Source organism: Chlorocebus sabaeus, chromosome 7 (genome assembly GCF_047675955.1).
Source record: "Chlorocebus sabaeus isolate Y175 chromosome 7, mChlSab1.0.hap1, whole genome shotgun sequence".
Taxonomy (NCBI): domain Eukaryota; kingdom Metazoa; phylum Chordata; class Mammalia; order Primates; family Cercopithecidae; genus Chlorocebus; species Chlorocebus sabaeus.
In genome coordinates this window covers 90,070,364-90,092,275 of record NC_132910.1, presented here as the reverse complement: position 1 = coordinate 90,092,275, position 21,912 = coordinate 90,070,364, and the positions used below count along the sequence as shown (strand labels likewise).

General features: G+C 41.8%; 1 long non-coding RNA gene across 1 annotated transcript; it reads left to right on the top strand.

The window, feature by feature from the left end:
* Nucleotides 1-1,638: 1,638 nt before the first annotated feature.
* LOC140712031 (uncharacterized) lies at nucleotides 1,639-19,608 on the top strand. The gene is made up of 2 exons (XR_012093450.1): nucleotides 1,639-12,077; nucleotides 17,352-19,608. It is a non-coding gene; the product is annotated as an uncharacterized lncRNA (long non-coding RNA).
* Nucleotides 19,609-21,912: the final 2,304 nt, after the last annotated feature.

The window sequence follows — 21,912 nt, the reverse complement described above, 5'->3', positions numbered from 1 at the left end:
CTGCACTCCAGCCTGGGCAACAGAGGAAGACTCTGTCTAAAAAAAAAAAAGAAAAAACAAAAATAAAGTCTTGCAAAGGCTGCTTTTGGTCCCTAAGCAAGGAGGGTGTTAGTTTTAGGGAGGGACTGTTATCATCCTTTCTTTCAAGTTAAATTATAAACTAAATTATTCCCAAGGTTAGCTAGGCCTATGCACAGAAATGACCAAGGACAGCTTGGAGGTCTGAAGCAAGATGGAGTCAACTATGTCAGATTTCTCTTATTGTCGTAATTTTGCAAAGGCAATTTCAACCTCAAAATATTTATAAGTTGAGGAAAAGGAGCCAATAAACAGAAAAGGTACAGTTATTCTACTAATATTACAATTTTCAGCTTGTTGCAGTGAGCTATTATCAGCTACTGCACTCCAGCCTGGGCAACAGAGTGAGATCTTGTCTCAAAAAAAAGGAGGAGGATGGGGGGGTGGGGGTATAGAAAAAATGAAAATTGTAAACAGACACTATATGGATTGTTTTCTCTTCTCTTTTAATCTCAGCCCCTGGATTGTGATTTAATAACTTTATCAACCATACAACTCACCCATTTAGAGTTTACAAATTAATAGTGCTTAATGTATTGGAAGAGTTCATAAGGACAGTATTAAAATATTTTCGTCACCCTAAAAAGAAACCCCATAGACATTAGGAGCCACTCTTTATTTCTTATAGACTTACCTTTTTTTTTTTTTTTTTTTTTTTTTTTTTGAGGCATGGTCTCGCTCTGTTACCAGGCTAGAGTTCAGTGGCATGATCTCGGCTCACTGCAACCTCCACCTCCTGGGTTCAAGTGATTATCCTGCCTCAGCCTCCTGAGTAACTGGGACTACAGGTGTGCACCACCATGCCCAGCTAATTTTTGTATTTTTAGTGGGGATGGGGTTTCACCATGTTAGCCAGGATGGTCTCGATCTCTTGACCTAGTGATCCACCTGCCTCGGCCTCCCAAAGTGCTGGGATGACAGGCGTGAGTCACCACACCTGTCCTAGATTTACCTATTATGGGGACTTCATATAAGTAGAGTTATGCAATATATACTCTTTTGTGTCTGCCTTCTTCCACGTAGCATAATGTTTTCAAGATTCACCCATGTTGCAGCATGAATCAGTACTTTGTTCCTTTTTATGATCAAATCATATTCTAATGTATGAATATACTACATGGTTTTTTTTTTTTTTTAGACGGAATCTTGCTCTGTTGCCCAGGCTGGAGTGCAGTGGTGTGATCTCGGCTCACTGCAAGCTCCGCCTCCCGGGTTTACGCCATTCTCCTGCCTCAGCCTCCCGAGTAGCTGGGACTACAGGTGCCCGCCACCATGCCCGGCTAATTTTTTGTATTTTTAGTAGAGACGGGGTTTCACCGTGTTAGCCAGGGTGGTCTCCATCTCCTGACCTCATGATCTGCCCACCTCGGCCTCCCAAAGTGCTGGGATTACAGGTGTGAACCACCGCACCCGGCCACTATGTGGTCTTTATCCATTAATCATTTGATGAACATCTGAACATTTGAATTATTTCTATTTTTTGGCTATCATGAAAAATGCTGCCATAAGCATTTTCATACTTTTTTTTTTTTTTTGAGCCGGAGCCTCGCTCTGTCACCCAGACTGGCGTGCGGTGGTGCAGTCTTGGCTCACTGCCACCTCCACCTCCCTGGTTCAGGTGATTCACCCACTTCAGCCTCCTGAGCAGCTGGGACTACAGGTGCCCGCCACTACGCCTGACTAATTTTTGCATTTTTCGTAGAGATGGGGTTTCACCATGTTGGCCAGGCTGATCTCAAACTCCTGGCCTCAAGTGATTCACCTGCCTCAGCCTCCCAAAGTGCTGGGCTTACAAGCGTGAGCCACCGCGCCTACCCACATACAATTTTTTGTGTAGAAATATGTTTTCATTTCTCCTGGGAGTACATAGGAGTGGAATTGCTGGGTCATATAGGAAGTTTTTGTTTGGCTTTCTGAAAAACTGTTTTCCAACAGAGCTATACCATTTTACATTCCTATTAACAGTGTAGGGGGGTTCCCATTTCTCCCCTGCTCACCAGCACTTGTTATTATCAGTCTATTTGTTTATAGTCATCTTAGTTAGTGGATGTGAAGTGGTATCTCATTGTGCTTTTGATTTGCGTTTCTCTAATGACTAGAGATGTCATCTTAAAAAAATGGTTTTCTTGGCCGGGTGCAGTGGCTCACGCCTGTAATGCCAGCACTTTGGGAGGCCAATGTGGGCAGATCACGAGGTCAGCAGTTCAAGACCAGCATGGCCAACATGGTGAAACCCCATCTCTACTAAAAATACAAAAATTAGCCAGGCATGGTGGCAGGCCCCTGTAATCCCAACTACTCTTGATGCTGAGGCAGGAGAATCACTTGAACCCGAGAGGGAGAGGTTGCAGTGAGCCAAGACCACGCCATTGCACTCCAGCCTGGGTGACAGAGTGAGACTGTCTCAAACAAAAAAAAAGTTTTCTTTTGTAGAGGTGAGGTCTTCCTACATTGACAAAACTGGTCTTGAACTCCTGGCCTGAAGCAATCCTCGGCCTTGGCCTCCCAAAGTGCTGGGATTACAGGCGTGAGCCACCATGCCCGGCCTTTTTTGGTTTGTTTGTTTGTTTTCTTTGAGATGGAGTTTTGCTCTGTCACCCAGGCTGGAGTGCAGTGGCGCAATCTCAGCTCACTGCAACCTTCACCTCACAGGTTCAAGCTATTCTGCCTCAGCCTCCCGAGTAGCTGGGATTACAGGCGTGCACCACCATGCCCAGTTAATTTTTGTATTTTTAGTAGAGACGGGGTTTCACTATGTTTGCCAGGCTAGTCCCAAACTCCTGACCTCAGGTGATCCACCCACCTCCGCCTCTCAAAGTGCTGGGATTACACGCATGAGCCACTGTGCCCCTGGCAGCCGGTAATTATGTTTTTACATGCATTTGTCTTTTCTTTCCAGGTTAAAGAAATGTGTTCCTCATTCCAGCCCTTATCTACCAAGCTGCCTGTCGTTAGTTCTAAGACTCATGTTTGCTGTTTTCACATTTTAACATCTTGTAAATTAAAATAGTCTCTTAAATTCAACAAAATTTTAGAATTACATTCATCAAAGGTACAAATTATAGCTAGTCATTTTCTAATTCTTTTTCAAGATCTGCATTTCTTGACCTAATAATGACTAGGAAGTTTGTGATTTCCCTGCCCTATGCTGAATCCTGGTTGGGTGAGTTAGGGCCAACTAGCCCAGGCTGTGTTAGTAACAGACTTATCATAGACCCTGTTCTATGACAGTTCTTTAACTTTCAGGACATTCTCACAGTTTTTTAACCTAGTGTCTAAATATTCTGTCCCCCAGTGTAGCAAGTGTGGTGGCCCCAGTCTTACTTTTTTGTTTGGATTAAGCATCATCAGGGCTGGCGCAGTGGCTCACTCCTGTAATCCCAGCACTTTGGGAGGCCGAGGTGGATGCATCACCTGAGGTCAGGAGTTTGAGACCAGCCTGACTAACATGGTGAAACCCCATCTCTACAAAAAATACAAAAATTAGCCGGGAGTGGTGGCAGGCACCTGTAATCCCAGCTACTGGGAGGCTGAGGCAGGAGAATCACTTGAACCCGGGAGGCAGAAGTTGCAGTGAGCCAGGATCACACCACTGTACTCCAGCCTGGGTGACACACAGAGACCCTGTCTCAAAAAAAAAAAAAAAAAAAAAAAAAAAAATTCATCAGTTTTATTAAGAGACCACGCTGTCAGAAAATGAAGTTCCCTGTATCTAAGATTTCAGATTCCCGTTCCCCTCCTTTTCGCTGTTCAGTCACCTAGCAAACTGTGTTAGTGCTAGGGCAAACCAACCACCCTGATTTTTGTTGATATTAGAGAGTCAGGCTCTGACCTACTTGTCCATGTAAATAATAACCAATGTATCATGTATCTCATTATAATCAAATGTTATATACCTTGATGATACCATATACATATGCATATCTGTGAAAAAAGGAAATATGAGCCGGGTGCGGTGGCTTATGCCTATAATCCCAGCACTTTGGGAGGCTGAGGTGGGCGGATCACCTCAGGTCAGGAGTTCAAGACCAGCCTGACCAACATGGAGAAACCCCATCTTTACTAAAAATACAAAAATTAGCCAGGCGTGGTGGCGCATGACTGTAATCCTGGCTACTTGGGAGGCTGAGGCAGGAGAATGGCTTGAACTCAGGAGGCGGAGGTTGCGGTGAGCCGAGATCACGTCAGTGTACTCCAGCCTGGGCAACAAGAGCAAAACTCGATCAAGAGATCGCGACCATCCTGGCCAACATGGCGAAATCCCATCTCTACTAAAAATACAAAAATTAGCTGGGCATGATCACGCGCACCTGTAGTCCCAGCTACTCAGGAGGCTAAGGCAGGAGAATTGCTTGAACCAGGAAGTCAGAGGTTACAGTGAGCGGAGATTGCGCCACTGCCCACTCCAGCCTGGTGACAGAGTGAGACTCTGTCTCAAAAAAATGGAAATATGTTTTTCATGTATATCTCTAAATCTGCTCATTTGCATACCCATCTATCAGATGTCTGGAACTAATTTGATAGTCCTCCAAATTGTGTTCTTAAAGTTTTCATTAGATGGTAAAATAATTGTAGGGAGCAAACACTGAAATTGCTAGTAATTCTACTAAGGTTTTATTTAAAGTTGAACCACGACCTTCAAGCAGACACCGTAATAGGAACACGTCAGTGACATGAAGCTGCATAATTAAGAGGTTCACCCTTGAATGATCTAGCTCAGAGAACTTTGTCTGGAAGGTTAGCATCAAAGGAACTGCTAGGCTGTACATGTAGCCGTGAGTTAAAACTGTGTGGCTTCAGGGCCACATAGAATTATTTACATTGGAATTGAGACCCTTTCTTGCAAATCAGCAAATATTCTTAAACCTGTATGAATGGACTGGAAAATTAAATTTTGTAGTAGTAATAATATTATTACATAGCAGCTCCAACCCAGTGGGATCATTGACCATTTTCACACTTTAAAAGCATCAGGGCTGGGCACGGTGGCTCACGCCTGTAATCCCACCACTTTGGGAGGCTGAAGCAGGGGATCACCTGAGGTCAGGAGTTCGAAACCGGCCTGACCACTATGGTGAAACCCCCATCTCTACTAAAATTACAAAAATTAGCTGGGCGTGGTGCCATGTGCCTGTAGTCCCAACTACTCAGGAGGCTGAGGCAGGAGAATCACTTGAACCCAGGAGGCAGAGGTTGCAGTGAGCCGAGATCATGTCACTGAACTCCAGCCTGGTGACAGAGAGAGACTCCGTCTGAAAAAAAAAAAAAAGCATCAGAGCCGGGCGCGGTGGCTCAGGCTTGTAATTCCAGCACTTTGGGAGACTGAGGCGGGTGGATCACCTGAGGTCAAAGTTCGATACCAGCCTGGCCAACATGGCAAAACCCCATCTGTAATAAAAATACAAAAATTAGCCGGGCGTGGTGTCAGGTGCCCGTAATCCCAGCTACTTGGGAGGCTGAGGCAGGAAAATTGCTTGAACCCAGGAGGTAGAGGTTGCAGTGAGCTGAGATTGTGCCATTGTACTCCAGCTTGGGCCACAAGAGTGAAACTCCGTCTCAAAAAAAAAAAAAAAAAAAAAATCAGAATATTTCTGTTTAAAATATGTTTTTTAAAAAATCAATTGGAAGCCTCTAAAATCAATACTAAGTCAGAAATAAATACATTCGGCGGCTTAGAAGTCTATAGGTTCCAAATACAGTAAACTCCACAGTTGATAATAAGGCCAGAAAATGATGAGGCCAGAGAATACACTGGAGACAGTGCAGGCCATGAGGGGCTTCTCAAGCTAGGTTAGTCCACAGGAACTGACACATTGTAAAATTTCTTTCAAGTTTCCTATTTCATCATAAAAATTAGTATAACTTTTTTTTTTTTTTCATGGAGTCTCGCTCTGTCACCCAGGCTGGAGTGCAATGGTGTAATCACCTAGGCTGGTCTCGAACTCCTGACCTCAGGTGATCTGCCTGCCTCAGCCTCTGAAAGCGCTGGGATTACAGGCATAAGCCACCATGCACAGCCTCCTTTTTTTTTTTGAGACAGAGTCCAGCCCAGGCTGGAGTGCAGTGGCGTGATCTCGGCTCACTACAACGTCTGCCTCCCGAGTTCAAGCGAATCTCCTGCCTCAGCCTCCTGTGTAGCTGGGACTACCGGCACCCACCACCATGGCTGGCTAATTTTTGTATTTTTAGTAGAGGCGGGGTTTCACCGTATTGGCCAGGCTGGTCTCAAACTCATGACCTCAAATGATCCACCCACCTCAGCCTCCCAAAATGCTGGGATTACAGGCATGAGCCAGTGTGCCCAGCCAAATTGGTGCAATTTTGGCCTTCTACATCATGACATATCTATGTTCATTTTTAATATGCCTAATTCTTGGAGTAAAATGTGTATTTATTGTGTAGCTTCAAAGCATCTCCTGCCATATTACTTTGTTTTTTCCTTAAGAGAGAGGGTCTCTCTTTTTCACTCAGGCTGGAGTTTGGTGGCATGATCATGGCTCACTGCAGCTTCGAGCCCCTGGGTTCAAGTGATTCTCCTGCCTCAGCCTTCTGAGCCACTAGGACTATGGGCACATGCCACCATACCTGGCTAATTTTATGATTATTGTTATTTTTTGTAAAGATGGGGATCTCCCTATGTTGCCCAGCCTAGTTTCCAACTCCTGGCCTCCAGTGATCCTCCTACCTTGGCCCCCCAAAGAGCTGGGATTACAGGTATGAGCCACTGTGCCCGGCCAATTTTTTAAAAAATTTCACCCCATCTCCCTGCTGCTCCGTCTCCACCTCATCCTCAAGGCTCAAGCAATGATCTTGCCTCAGCCTCTGGAGTAGCTGGAATTACCGGCGTGAGCCACTACCATCGGGTTAATTTTTGTACTCCTAACCTCAAATGGTTCACCCACCTCAGCCTCCCAAAGTGTGAGGATTACAGGTGTGAGCCACCATGTCTGGCATCACTTTCTTAATAGATCTTGCTGAATGGCCCTAACAGTGAGTTACATCCACAGTTTCATCTGGTGGTTCCCCAAAGGTTGCCTAGCTCCGGTACAGATTCTTCCGATAGCCATTTGAGCCATCGAAGTCACCTCTATGGAGTCATGTGAGGACTCGTCCGTTAGGGATCCAAAGTGGTCCTGGGAAGTTGTAAGGGAGGAGAAGCTGGGCTTCCTGTGAATTCTGCAGGGCAGGGCTGGCTGGGATTATTGCCACGATGATTGCCTGGGCTCTTGATCACCAAGTTCAAGATGACCTGCCCTCTCAGATGTTCGAAAGTTTCTTAGTAACCATGGAGTGTCAGTTCCCTGCTGTGGGCAAAAAGCTCTGAAAGTTTTACTTTAGGAAGCCAGGAGGAAACCTTGTGATGCAGCTTTCCCAGAGGGAAATGCGTAAATGGGTTCCATGAGTACGAGGCCACAGCGTCTTCTACAAAGGACTCACAATTTTCAAGAGCACCACTGGGTCCTCTTCCAGCTGGCCACCTTGCAAAGACGACACGACCTGAACTCCTGGTTTGGCGCTTTGGAAGCTCTGCTAGCCACTGCCTTGTCTGTAAGGCAGGATCTCGGCCCTTCAGCCTTAGCAGTGTTTTGCTGTCACCTGAAGAGCTCCGTCCTCCCATCTTCAGCAGTTATCTCCAAAGGGAAGCAACAGTGATTCCCAAAACCGGGAGCACATGAACATCACTGGGGATATCATCCAAGATGGAGTCCCTGGTCCATCTCATTGAGGTGAGAGAGGTTTTCGGTAGAGCCCAGGAACCTGCATTTTAACAGGCAGCCTCCATGATCGTGGCCCAGCACTGCAGGTCTCACACTCCAAGGATCACTGTCACGAAGACGCCACTCATCTGCTCACAGACGTCCTTGGGAGCTAATGTACAGGCTGAAATCGAGTGAAACTAACAGGAATAGCTAAGCAGCACATAGAATATTAAATGTCTGTCTTTCTACTATCACACTTTTAACTAATGCTTCTTCAGGAGTCTCTTAAAATAATACCAGATCTGGCCGGGCACAGTGGCTCACACCTATAATCCCAGCACTTTGGGAGGCCGAGGCAGGCAGATCACCTGAGGTCAGGAGTTTAAGACCAGCCTGACCAACATGGTGAAACCCCATCTCTACTAAAACTAAAAAAATTAGCTGCCTGTAATCCCAGCTACTTGGGAAGCTGAGGCAGGAGAATCGCTTGAACCCAGGAGGCAGAAGTTGCAGTGAGCTGAGATTGCGCCATTGCACTCCAGCCTGGGTGACAGAGTGAAACTCTGTCTCAAAACAAACAAACAAACAAACAAAAAAACAGATCTAGTAAATTGGCAACAAAAGCCTGCCAATTTGTTACGCTGTAACCCAGTTTATTTGAACCACACATCTACTCCAGTATCCTCTATTTCAATTTCAGGTATGCTTTCCCCATTTACAGACATTAATTTAAAAAACCTTAAGACTGGGCACAGTGACTCATGCCTGTAATCCTAGCACTTTGGGAGGCCAAGGTGGATAGATCGCTTGAGCCCAGGTGTTTGAGACCAGTCTGGACAACATGGCGAAACCTCATTTCTACAAAAAAATACAATAATTAGCCGGGTGTGGTGGCACACACCTGTAGTCCCAGGTACTGGGGAGGCTGAGGTGGGAGGATCACCTGAGTCTCAGAGGTCGAGGCTACAGTGAGCCATAAATGGCACCACGGTACTCCAGCCTGGGCAACAGAGTAAGTGTCTCAAAAACAAACAAAACAAAACAACAACAGCAATCCCAAAAAACCTCAAGGCAAGAATTTCTGTTTGACGCAATCGGCCCAATTCACCAGGATGCTGCCTTTCCAAGATTAAGGCTCAGATTCCAGTTAAAGTCTTCCTTTAGGGGATCCTCAACATCAGTAAGGCAGGATCTTAACTAGAGAAGTGATCATGGACTGCCCAACCAGATCAATTAAATAGAAGCCCTAACAGGGAGCAAGGGGAGGGCCTGAGAGTGGCAAGTTTTATTTCTATATACATTGAAAATGACAAGTCTTGATGGGAAAGCCCAACTACCAAAGCCAAATTTTTAAGAGTATATGTCTGCAATCCAGGAAGACCCTTGATTCCTGATCATTTCAAGTTGCCAAATGAGCAACCTTAACCTGACATACCTTGCAATTCAGTGATCTCAAAATTTGCCTCCATTTGTAAGTGCACAGTTCTCTGAGTTTTCACAAATATATATACTTATGCAATCACCACAACAATACAGATGAAAACATTTCTATCACCATAAAAAGTTCCCTCCCGGCTGGGTGTGGTGGCTTACGCCTGTAATTCCAGCACTTTGGGAGGCTGAGGTGGGAGGATCACTTGAGGTCAGGAGTTTGAGACAAGCCTGACCAATGTGGCGAAACCCCACCTCTACTAAAAATACAAAAATTAGCCGGGGAAGAAGGTGCCTGCTTGTAATTCCAGCTATCTGGGAAGCTGAGGCAGGAGAATCACTTGAACCTGGGAGGCAGAGGTTGCAGTGAGGAGAGATCGTGCCACTGCACTCCATTCTGGGCGACAGAGCAAGAACCTGTCCACAATATATATATATAAAGAAAAAAAAAACAACTTACCAAATTGTTTTTCAAGTGATTGTCAACCGGGAAGACAGAGAGTCTCATTCTGAGAAGGAAAGCTAAAGGTTTGTTTTTCAAGTAAAATTATGTTCTCTTTTTATTATTTTAAAAAGTTGATCTAAATAATAGATGAGTACAGTCTCACTTTAAGACATTCAATCATTCAAACAAGAGGAGAAAAGACATCCTCACTTCCAGCACCCCACCTCTTGGGTAACTCCTTGGAAGGAGCTTGCCTAGAGCGCCTGGGGAGAAGCTACCACGGGCTGTAGTGCCTGGGTCAGCAGGACAGAAGGGAGAGCAGGACGGGACTGTACGGGAGCCAGCTGGGCGTGTCACAGTTTCTGTTGGTGTGCTCGCTATGAAAGGATTTCTTTTTGGCATTTGGGAATAATTATGTTTAAAGAAGGCTGTTTAAAAATAGATATTCTTTCCCCTAGAGTATACAGTGTTTGATACACACTGGTGGATTCTTCCTTCTCGTGTGCATTTTCCTAGACTCCATTCAAACCACATCCCTTTCAGTACAACTCAAAAGAGGTTTATGCTTTACATCTCTACATTCCAGTTACATCTTCCGGAGGATACAGCCTACATAGAAGTTCAGCAAATACCTCATCTTTTCCACACCTGGAAGATGCAGGTATAGGCCACTGTGTGTTTTCCTTTCAAAATGGTAAATTCATCTTCATTTTATTTGTTTTGGAGGTGGGACAGAGACACTCTTCTAGCACATTGACTATTTGTCTTTTTCTTTAAAAATGAACCTTAGATTATAAATTCTAGGATTGCAAGGTACTGGTTTTTCCACAAGATGGTATGTATTGGGGAGCCCAGTTTTATGGACAATTATACTGATTTGGGGTGGAGAGTATAGGGATCATTCCACAAACACCCATGTTGCACACTTAGCATATTCCAGGCACAGTGCTAGATGCTGGGGATGCAATACACAAGACAGACTAGGGTGCCTGCATGGAACTCACATTCTAATTGAGGGAGGAGAGACAGACAATAACCCAAAAAAATAAACATGATAAATATAGAGTGTGGTCAGTGCTGTGAAGGAAGTAAATAAGACAATGTGATAGAGAGCGAGTGATATTTGAATTGGAACTGGCGGGTGAGAATGTGCCTACCTTTAGGAAGAGCTGGAGCTGGGTAAGCATTTGGTGACATTGAAGGACAGAAAGGGGAGTCAGTGTGGCAGGAGCCAGGTCATAACTGTCATAGGAGTTTGGATTTCATGCTAAAAGCAATGGAAAGCCATTGGAGAGTGAGCCACACAGGAATGACTACACCTGATTTATGTTTTTAAATATAAAGCAAATCAAGAAACATAAAATATGAAACATAAAACATTTGGCATGTGGGTGGAAAATGGGTTGTAAGGGGAGGTGGTCAGAATGGAATTGGACTCTGCTATCTCCTCAGCCACCTCTTACCTGAAGACCGTGGGTACCAGGCAAATAGCAGGAGCAGAAGACTCTCCACCTCCAACCCCCTTTCCATACCCCTAAGAATCCTTTCTTCCTGGGTCCCAGCACTGTAAGGAAGGTTCTGTGTATGTGCGAAGAGAGCAGAGGTGCCACAAGAGAACTTGGGCATCAGAGCCCCCAAAGCAAAGACAAGGTCTTCTCTTAGGTCCTTTTCCAGACTTTTCCACAATTCGACTGTGGTTCCCTAGACTATTGAAAGGTTTTAGTTGCATGTAATAACTCCATGAGCTGACCACAGGACCTGTGTCACCAAGCCATGTAGTCAGTCTCTAACAGGAGCTGAAGAAATATTAGTGGACGTTAATGAAAATGATAGTCAATAATGAAATGTGAGCAAATTACTGAATAACGTTAACAGAAACGTCGGCAAGTGGCAGGAAGAGGACCTCTAAGCCTTTTGAGCTAGAACCGAAGGATAAAAGGAACTTTAAAAGCCATCAATCCCAGCACTTGCGAGGCCGAGGCGGGCAGATCACCTGAGGCTGGGAGTTCGATACCAGTCTAACCAACATGGAGAAATGCAGGGGCCTTTGAAAACAGTATGCTGAGAATAGATAGGGCTCAAGGACAGTATCTCCAACTGAACTTTTAATGAACTCCCGTAGGCGCCAAGAAGGCGGGTAGATAAGAAAGAATATAGAAACAAGGTACTGAGTAGAAGGTTACATGTGGGAAAAGAAAGTTTGTTTTGCATTGCATTCTTTCTGCTGACCTGAGGTTTATGGAGTATAAATAAAGTGAGGCGGAGGCTCTGAGTGCGGCCGCCATGTTCTCTGTGTGTCTTTGTCTTTGTGTGTGTTCTTTCATTCTCCACCACCCCCGGTGCGGCCCCCAACAAGTGGCGCAGCGAGCAGGGTCAGCACGGGTGAGTAGGGGAGAACAAGAAGGGGAACCCCCTAGGAGCAGGTAAGGCTCAGATATTGTTAAGGGGAACCTTCTTAAGCTTTCATTATGGGAATTCCATCTCTCTGGCCTCAGAATATTTATGGCTGTTTCAAGGACTGTTGCTGTCTATGGGAGTAGAAGTGAAAGAAAAAGACTTTGAAGCGATTGTTTGCCCATGTTGAATAACATTGTTACTGGTTTCAGTATCAGACTAAAGTGCAGCTGAATCGGAAAAAATGGTTACAGGTAGTAAAAGCTTTGCTTAGAGCTCTCCAGTTAGGGGATATTATGCCTCTAAAATTGTGGACCTTGTGTAACTCTATCACTCAGACATTAGAGTTACTTGAGACTGATTCAGAGTGTGGTAATGTAGCCACAGGAGGAAAGGTATCTGAGGATTTGGAAAAATAAAATAAAATAAAATAAATCTGAAATGGAGCCCATTTGTGCCAGGGTAGCAAAAGGGGGAGAAGAGAAAAAGCCAGCTCTTCCTTCTTCTAAGGGAAATTCTGACATGCAGTGTATTATGGAAATGCTTCAACAAATATTACAAATACATTCTTCTAATTCACCTTTGTGAGCTTTCCCTGTTTCTTTTCCTTCTGCCCTGTTAAAAGAGAATTTTCCAGTGCCTCCAACCCCCGGGCTTCCTTATCTTTACCCTTGTTTGGCAAAGTTTTCTCAGTGCCCCCAACAGGCTGAGATGGCTGAGGGAGCTGAGGGACTGAGGCGCTGAGGGGCGGGCAGCCTGGCGGGTCCCTGCCACAGGGTCGACCGCACTTCACGTGGCCGAATCCCCCGGGCTGCTTTCTCTCCAGCTGCTCAGCCACTTGTTTTCTTACCATGAACCTCGGGCTCCTGCTCGGCGTCCTTTCTTGCTCTGTCTCTGTTTTTGCTGCATTCTATCGGCAAGTCTTTAATTTAGGATATTTCACTGATATAACTGAGGATGAACTGTGTTTTACAGCATTTTATTTTATTACGCGCTTTCTCCTAAATTTTGGTATCCTTTTTATACTGACTTGATTAAACATTTTGGAAACTTTCCTGGAACTGATAGAATAGCTTTGATATGATCTTTTTCTTGAGGTCATAAAATAATTTACTTTGAAATGTCTCAGCCTAACAACTTTTGGGCTTTTGTTTTGTGCAAAGGTGGGAAGGCTCCTTTGCATTTTTGGTATAACTTCTGTGTTAATGATTTTGTTGTTTGCTTCGCACAAAATCACTTAGTGATCCGTGTTTTCCAGCTTAGAGTTAACATGTATCATTTTGTAAATTAAAAAAATGTCTCGTAAAAAAAAAAAAAAATAAAAAATTTTAAAGAGCTGGATCTGTTTCCAATTATTTGTGCTTCTTTTGCTCCTAATGCTTAGTTTTCAAATGGTGGCAATAATGTCCAATTTAATGCCTTACAAATTAAATTTTTAAAAAGAAATGAAAGCTACCATTTCTAACTATGAACCCCTATCCTTGGTCTTCTTGATATTTTTTCATCAGAAAATTTAATAATTTCTATAGACTGGAAGACTTTAGGGAAGGCTTTTCTTGATCGTTCTCAGTGGTTACAATTGCACAGCTGGTAAATGAACAAGGCGCATGTACAGGCTAGAAAAAATGTTATGTGTAATCCCCCAGGAGCCACTGAGGAACAACTCACAGGCACGGGCCAATATGCTACTTTTAATGCTCAGGCTGGTCTAGAAGATGTTGCCCTTACTTAAATCAAGACTTTGTTTTTAAGGGCCTAAAATAAGGTAGAGATAACAGGAAAATCTTCCCTTTCCTCTGTGAAGATTTTACAGGGCACAAATGAACAATATTCAGATTTCGTAGCCCGTCTTCAGGATACTGTCTTGAAAATTGTGGGTGCTGACCTTGCTTCAAAAATTTTGTTACAAACGTTGTCTTTTAAAAATGCTTATGCTGACTGTCAAAAATTGTTAAAATCATTAAAGGCCAATGGGGCCAATTTAGATAAATATATTAAAACTTGTGTTAGTGTTGGAGGGGCCCCAACAATTTATGTCACCAGGTCTGAAAGTGTAGTTGGTTTATCAGTCTTTACAAATAAAAAATATAAGAAAGGAAAAAAATACACAAACTAACTAGGTTTCTTGTAATAAATCACTAAACTAGTCCAAGGACCAAAAAATACAAGATCAACATGACTCTGAAGGATGTGAGATTATGGTTCTACACTTGTTACATTAAAGAGCTAAAATTAATAGATGTAATATTAACAATAATAACAGTAATAATAGCCATAGTATACTGAGTACTTACTATGTGTCTACTACTGTGAAAAAATTTTCACTTGCATTTAGTTCTTCCAACATCCCTTTAAGACTGACAAATTTTATAATTATTACCATTTTGTAGACAGGAAAACAGAGTTAAGACAGTTTTATAAAGGTATCCAAGGTCATATAGCTATTATATTTTGAAAATATGACTTTCTGTCCCCAGAGCTTACATGCTTAACCCTTTCCTCTAAACTACTCTATAAAGTACAAAAATGGTAGTCACCCTCCTTGGAATAATCGGAGGAAAAAAAAATCAATAACTAAGTAAAAATTGTATCTCAGCACCAGATCCAATCCCAACTTCAAGTATCCATTTAGCCTTGGATAGCATCATTGTGTTTTGAAAACCAAAATCCGTTGAGTATTTTGTGGTCCACCATTTTTTACAAAGCAGATACTCTATTGAATAGTAAACTATAAACTGAATTTCTGTACCTGTAATCACCTTATTTGTTTACAAATATTTGTTATTGACTAAATCTACATACAATACCCAGTGAACAATGGCCTACAACATCAAGGAATAAATTCAAGTCCTCCTTAAGGATCCCACACCTTACCCCAGTTTCTCAGCTTTATGTGGCAACTAAACAGAGCGCCACTGCTAACTTAGTTATTACTCAGCCTTATACTTTGTCTCCTAATAGAGGAGTATATAAATTAGCTGTTAGAGAGTGTGGCCCTTTGCCAAAAGGACATAATGTTACTAATAAAAGTCTTATTATGGTTTAAGTCTCACAATTTATTTGCCTAGAGGCAGGGGAATGTATTCTCAATAGGGAAGGTTTGGTAGCACAGAAAAAACTGTTTTTTGGGAAACTTTAGTTTCTAACCAAAAGCCCTTATGTTCTTTGCACATTAATGAAATAGTTTTTAAAGGGTTAATTGATACGGTGGTAAATATGTCTATTATTTGTTTAAATTAGAGGCCTATACAATAGAAAAAAAGACAAGTTGCAGTTATACTCACTGGCTTGGGTGCTGCTTCTGTGGTTTATCAAGACGTAGAACCTTTAACCTGTGTCGGTCCTAAAGGTTAACAAGGTCAAGTGTTTTTTTTATTTTTATATTGTTCCTATCAATATTAATTTTTGGGAACAAGATCTTTCACAACAATTTGCTGCTTTTTAAAACATTCCTCATATTTCCTCAGCTGCCAAAAATACGATGTTCAAAATGGGCTACAATCCTTTAAACTCATAGCCACCACTCCTATTTATGTGAAACAGTGACCATTATTTAAAGAAATACTTAGGATTCTAAAAGAGTAAGTCAAAAAACAAATGGCCGAGAGGAATATAAAGCCACGTATTTCTGCATGGAATTCCCGTCTTTGTCTTGTCTTAAAACTATAAATGTTTACATTAAACCTAGGGAAAGTTTACAGCCTGGTCTTCCTAATCCTGCCCTTATCCCACAAAGTTAAAAATTAATGGTCATAGATCTCAAAAATTGTTTTTTCTTTATTCAGTTACAACATCTTTTTTCTATTCTAGGAGACAGTCACTTGGACAGCTCACGTCATTTAACTCCTTTGACTTTACAGGAACTCCAGCTTGTGGAAGAGCAACTTCAAAAGGCTCATTTACATTATATCCTTCCCGATGTTCCCCTTTCCCTTTGTTTATTTCATACTTTACATTCTCCTACAGAAATGATTCTTCAGACCAATCAGCCACTAAAATGGATCTTTTTGTCCAATAAAACATCTAAATACTTGGCTACTTATATCGATCGTTTAGCTGAACTGATCATCAAAGGACGGCATCACTGTCGACAACTTTGGGGAGGAGATCCTTCCTTAATTATCTCTCAATTCACTCATAGTCAGATCATTTATCTTCTTGCAACTTCTGATTCTTGGCAAAAAGCTTCATCAATCTTGAGTTACAGTTTATCCTTATCCCTCGGTGCAATAGGGAAAATTGTTTACTATTCTCATGGTCTTACTTAATTTCCCTACTACTGGTTGAAATATTGTTAGTGATTCTCAATATGCCGTTTATGTTACTTCTTATATTTCTCAGGCCACTTTACCTCTTTGTGCTACTTCTTCTCTTCAAAAACTCTTTTCCTTGTTATTTTCTACTTTGAGCCAACGTCGAGCTCCTTTATTCATCACTCATCTTCGTTCTCATTCTCAACTGCCTGGACCATTAGTTCATGGAAATACTCAGATTGATTCACTTCTAATTGGCCACTTGCAGGCTACAGAACAAGAACATGCTCTACATCACACTAATAGTTCTGGCCTTCAACGACGGTTTCATTTAACTCATAAATAAGCTTGTTCTCTTATTCGAGCTTGTCCTTTCTGTACTCCTTTGAGCATTCCATCCTTCCATCCTGGAGTTAACCTGAGAGGTACTCAAGTTAATCAAATTTGACAAATGGATGTTATACATATTCCTTCTTTTGGACGATTAAAGTATGTTCATCATACCATTAATACTTTTTCTCATTTTCAATGGGCCACTCCGTTGCCATCTGAGAAAGCTAATTCTGTTATTACACATCTCTTAGCTTGTTTTGCCATTATGGGCATTCCTTTTATACTTAAAACTGATAATGCCCCTGCCTATGTCTTTCATAAATTACAAGTTTTCTTACAGCAATACAATATTCGACATATCACCGGGATCCCGGGCAACAGTCAAGGTCAAGCCATCATCGAGCGCGCAAATTTAACTTTAAAAACTCAACTATTAAAACAAAAAGGGGGAAATGAGCCCCCCCAAAAAACCACATTTTTTTGAAGGTTAACCTTTCTACCTTAATTTTTTTGATTTTGAAGGTTCTTTTTACTTTAATTATTTTTTGAATCAATGGAGACAATTGCAAGACTCCGCTGTCGTAACTCATCTTTCCTCACCTCTCTCGGTGATAGTCCCCGCTGACAATTTAAAGATTTGGTATCCTAATAAAGAAGGTAAGTATGTTCAAGGGCAAGTTCTAAAACAGAAATGGGGCTATGCTCTTGTCCTTACAGGGAGCGGACCTGAGTGGTTTCCTACAAGATGATTGAAACCCTGTTGAAAAGAAAACTGGATTCAGCATACATTTCTTCCTTTGTTGGATGTGCCTCGGTGGGGAACTTATTTCCCTTAGTGAGGCTTTGTATGAATATTGCACTTATATTCCCTTTCCACCCTTGTATCAGGGAGTCGCCTGGGGAGAGGCGGAAATTAAGGTTTTCACCAATAACACTACTTGAATGCCGTCCCCCTATATAGACAAGGACAATATAGAATGGGAAACGGAAATTATAAACAACACATACCAATTTGGAGTGGAAGAACTTCCAATATGCATGGGAAATAGTTCTCATTGTCTCCGAAAATCGTATGAAGCCTGGGTTGTTCGCTATAATCATAGTTATGTGGCTGCTAATACTGTTATTATAATCATACTGTATATAGTAATGAAACTATTCCTAGTTCTTTACCTTTTTGTCCTATTCCAAAGGTTTCTCCTAATATTGAGGTGCTGGAGTAACAACTATGTCGGGGAAATAAAACCCGGATTTTATTAGAATACAATGGGATACAAATAACTGATTAAAGTGTGCACGGTGATTTTCAAATAAAATTTAGTCACATACCTTTAAAATGGCACCGGGTAAATAAAAGTATTGTTACTAACAATAATAAAACCTTGGTATGGTGTGAAGGAGGCCTAAGTACAGAGTCATCTTTGGAAGTTGTTAGCTGCAGGCGATGCCATTAACACTTTTGTGGGGAATATGTCTCTTAATCTTTCTAACCCAACTAATTCCTTTCATATTCAGTTATATCGAAATATCTCTCGATATATTATTGCTTGTGTCCATAAGCCCTACCTATTATTAGCAGGGAATTTGATATGGGATAATAATACGGGAATTGTTAATTATACAAATACGTGTACATTTTTGTCTTGCCTCAATCATTCTTGGTGGCACAACTTTGCTGGGGATATTTATATCCTCAGGACTCGTAAGGAAATTTGGCTACCTGTTAATCTTACGCGACCGTGGGGGGCATCACCTCTTAAAACTTATATTTGGACTTCTCTTCAGCGAACCCTCCGTGCCCTTGGACTTATAATTGCCTCGGTGATGAGTCTTGTTGCCATTGCCTCCACTGCGGCTGTAGCAGGACTCGCTCTTCATCAAAGCATACAAAATACTAAATTTGTGCAGCAATGGCATAAACAATCTCACCGGTTATGGCTTCAACAATAAAACATTGATTCTCAACTTGCTGAAAGATTGGACAACATGGAACAAGCGTTGACATGGCTTGGAGATCAGCTCACTGTACTCAGTACTCGGGTAACATTACAATGTGATTGGAATTCCACTCAATTTTGTGTAATGCCTGTGCCTTTTAACATCTCTCAAAATTGGACTGTAATCCGAAAATTATTAATTGGCCATAAAAATATTAGTTTGGACATTCAAGAGCTCACTCAGAACATTTCCAAAGCATTTCAACAACAATTACATGTACTGTCTGGAACTGTAACCTTGCAGGAGCTGGGGCAGCGCCTTGCTGCCTTTAACACATGGACTCAGATAAAAACATGGATTTCTACAATCTCTGGAAGTATATTGCTTTGGGCACTTGGTTTGTGTCTACTTCTTTTGGTGATTCGATGCTCCCTCCGTCGCCACCAAAAACAAAAGAAAACACAGGAACAAATATGGGCTACCTTTTTAGGATTGAGGCAAAACAAAATTAAAAGGGGGGAAATGCAGGGGCCTTTGAAAACAGTATGCTGAGAATAGATAGGGCTCAAGGACAGTATCTCCAACTGAACTTTTAATGAACTCCCGTAGGCGCCAAGAAGGCGGGTAGATAAGAAAGAATATAGAAACAAGGTACTGAGTAGAAGGTTACATGTGGGAAAAGAAAGTTTGTTTTGCATTGCATTCTTTCTGCTGACCTGAGGTTTATGGAGTATAAATAAAGTGAGGCGGAGGCTCTGAGTGCGGCCGCCATGTTCTCTGTGTGTCTTTGTCTTTGTGTGTGTTCTTTCATTCTCCACCACCCCCGGTGCGGCCCCCAACAGAGAAACCCTGTCTGTACTAAAAATACAAAATTAGCCGGGCATGGTGGTGCATGCCTGTAATCCCAGATACTCGGGATGCTGAGGCAGGAGAATCACTTGAACCTGGGAGACGGAGGTTACAGTGAGCTGAGATCTCGCCATTGCACTACAACCTGGGCAACAAAGAGTAAAACTCCGTCTCCAAAAAAAAAAAAGCCATCATCCCAGAAGATTTGATAAATTATTTTGTCTCAAACATAGTTTGATATATAAATGAACTTACATATTGTTATTCTTGGAAGTAAATTTGTGGCATATAAGCAAAGTATTTAAAATGAGGATATCATTTATGTATGTTTCTGTAAAGTACCCTTTATTTACTATTAAGTTTATTGATGATATAATTTATTATTTTATACATCTCAAAATAAAACAAGGATAGATTTAAATTTTTAAGAAACTCATATTTCTTAGCATATGGAACATGAAAGTGGAATATTAGCCATACTTCCTTTAATCTCATTTCTTTTTCTTTTAAGGAGAGTAGACTGAGAGTCAATTCTTCTGTCATAAACTAATGAAGTCAAAGTTCTTGTCTGTATGCAAAAATATCTATATCTATATCTATCTTCTCCAACTGGGTTAAAAAAAAAACTATGGTAAAATATATGTAACATAAAATTTACCTTTTTAACAACTTTTAAGTGTACACTTCAGTGACATGAAATATATTCACACTGTCATGCGATCATCATCACCTGTCCATCCCCAACTAGGTTTTTATTTTATTCTTTTGTATCGAGGATATAAGAATGCTTTTCAGTAAAATTAGAAAACATGAAGGCTGGGCTTGGTGGCTCATGCCTGTAATCCTAGTGCTTTGGGAGGCCAAAGCAGGAGGATCACTTCAGCCCAGGAGTTCAAGACCAGCCTGGGCAACATAGTGAGACCTTGTCTCTACAAAAACAAACAAACAAAAAAATTAGAAAAACATGAAACTGCTTAAGCTGCCGTGGTTTTTGGAAAAGGTATTAAGGCTGGATCTTCTCTTCCAATAAAAGGGTTTCTTTAAGAGGGTTTCTTTCTTTTTTTTTGGGGATGAAGTCTCGCTCTGTTGTCCAGGCTGAAATGCAGTGGCGTGACCTCAGCTCAATGCAACCTCCGCCTCCCAGGTTCAAGCAATTCTCCTGCCTCAGCCTGCCGAGTAGCTGGTACTACAGGTGCGCACCACCATGCCTGGCTAATTTTTGTGTTTTTAGTAGAGATAGAGTTTCACTATATTGGCCAGGCTAGTCTTGAACTCCTGACCTCATGATCCACCCTCCTCAGCCTCTCAAAGTGCTAGAATTACAGGCGTGAGCCACTGTGCCTGGCCAAGAGGGCTTCTTAAATCAACCCTCTGTGGCAGTGATCCCCAATCTTTTTGGCACCAGGGACTGATTTAATGGAAGACATTTTTTTCTATGGACGGGGTAGGGGAATGGTTTGGGGATGAGACTGTTCCAACTCAGATCATCAGGCATTAGATTCTCGTAAGGAGTATGCAACCTAGATCACTTGCACGTGCAGTTCACAATAGAGTTTGTGCTCCTATGAGAATCTAATGCTGCCACTGACCTGACAGGAGGCAGAGATCACGTGGTAATGCTTAGTCACCCATGCTCATCTCCTGCCACCTGCTTCCTGACAGGCCACAGACTATATGGGTCTGCAGCCTGGGAGTTGGGGACATCCGTTCTAGAGTGCCTAATGAAACCTACTGCTTCTAGGTAGTGTTTGAAGAGGAAACACAAATTACAAGACAAAAGAAAACAAAAACCCCCCATAAATACATCAATGTCATAAGTACTCAAAGAAAAGCAAAACAACTACAGTACTACCAAAAAAACCTGATTTTTTTCACAAATTATTTTGGCAAGGAGGGGAAAAAAAAGTACAGTGTTTGCAAGGTGATGATAGAGTAATATATTTTTGTGCAATGTAGTTTGTATGTATCAGAATTTCTCCTTCTCCTCCTCCTCCTTCTTCCTCTTTCTCCTCCTCTTCTTCTTCTCCTTCATCTCCTCATCCTCCCCTCTTCCCCTTCTTCTTTTCTTCTTCTTCTTTTTCCTACATAATATATCTATGTAACATGGATCAGAATTTTCAATGACTGTATCAGTAATTCTTCTTTTAGGAAATAATTCTAAAGAGTTAGCTACACATCTGTAGATAAATGAACAAGGATATTCACCCACAGTGTTGTTTATATAAAAGACTAGAAACAACTTAGCCTTTTGACAATCAACATCAGATAGGGTTAAGTAAATTATAATATATTCACACAATGGAATAGCTTGTGGTCATCATAAATGATGGTATACATCTATGCTGACATAGATTTGTTGAATGAAAGGAATAGTTACAGATGAGCACGTATAATATGATCCTATTTATATGTATCCATATACACATTCATGTATTTGTGTGGGTGGATAAGATGGATGTCTGAAAGGTTCTTCACTAGAATGTTAACATCT